Below are 1,060 nucleotides of genomic sequence, written 5' to 3'. Positions count from 1 at the left end.
ACTGCTAATGCAAATGTTGTCTTTCATACTGATGCATAGTAAGGTATTCCAAAACTACACACAGGAATTACAGCATTTTAATTACCTGAGAATTGACAATGATGAAGTATTTTTGCCTTTAAATACAGGGACATTTGGTTATACTTACTACATTAAAAAGTAACATTAACAAAGCACTTTTTTTAAGTCTCCTAAAGATTTCTTTTCCCCACTACTCTTTCTTCTTTCTGGCTAATTAAAAATAATGTTGCAGAGATGGATTATGTGCTTACTGTTGTGTGCTTACTACGTGCTGATGTTACTGAATAACATCACTAGTATGAGATTACAATAAAGCACAAGGTGACAGCTCAGAAGTCCCCCAAATCAATCAGTGCCTTGACATCCTACTTCAACTGTGCAGCTGAGAAGTTCCAATTACTGTCTTTGCTTTTCCTTGTCGCACTACCCGGCTGAATGACTGCTAATCACCTGTTTGCCTGCTTTTAAAGGCCAGCCTGGAAATGAAAACTAATACCACAGACTACACATTAAAGTAAGCAAGCTAGCACTGGCTCACCGGTTACCTCTCCTTCTCTCCCTGTCTGCCTTCCATTCTAAAAACGAGAGGCCACGGCTTCTCATCTATCCACTTGTCAACACAATACTGCTGCACGCCAGGAGCGGCAGGCAGGGCGGCGGACAGCAATCTACAGTAAAAGAAAAAGAAACCAAAAACCAAAGCAAAGCAAACAGAGCGAGAAAGCATCGAAAGCGGCCTCGAGTAGCTTGGCGTCTCTTCCGAGAGGAAAGGCGCATCCGGGGCCGTAGTGCGTCTCTCAGTGTAAGACGAGGATCCTTCCCGACCCACACGCTTCTCCCTCGGAGTCCTCAGGCCTCCACAGCTCCGCGGAGCTTCCGCTAAGGGCTCAGCGGCGGCTCCGCCAAGCCCCAACTCCCGGGCCGCCCCTGACACAAAACCTCCCCATCAAAAAAAAAATGCCCACAGCCATCTCTTTCCACCCGTGAGCCGGAGGGCCCCTCACGAGCCCACCGCCCCAGCACCGCTCCGCCAGAGGCA

The sequence above is a fragment of the Calidris pugnax genome, unplaced genomic scaffold (genome assembly GCF_001431845.1).
Source record: "Calidris pugnax isolate Ruff unplaced genomic scaffold, ASM143184v1 scaffold4, whole genome shotgun sequence".
NCBI classification, from domain to species: domain Eukaryota; kingdom Metazoa; phylum Chordata; class Aves; order Charadriiformes; family Scolopacidae; genus Calidris; species Calidris pugnax.
Note: the sequence above shows the minus strand (reverse complement) of the source record.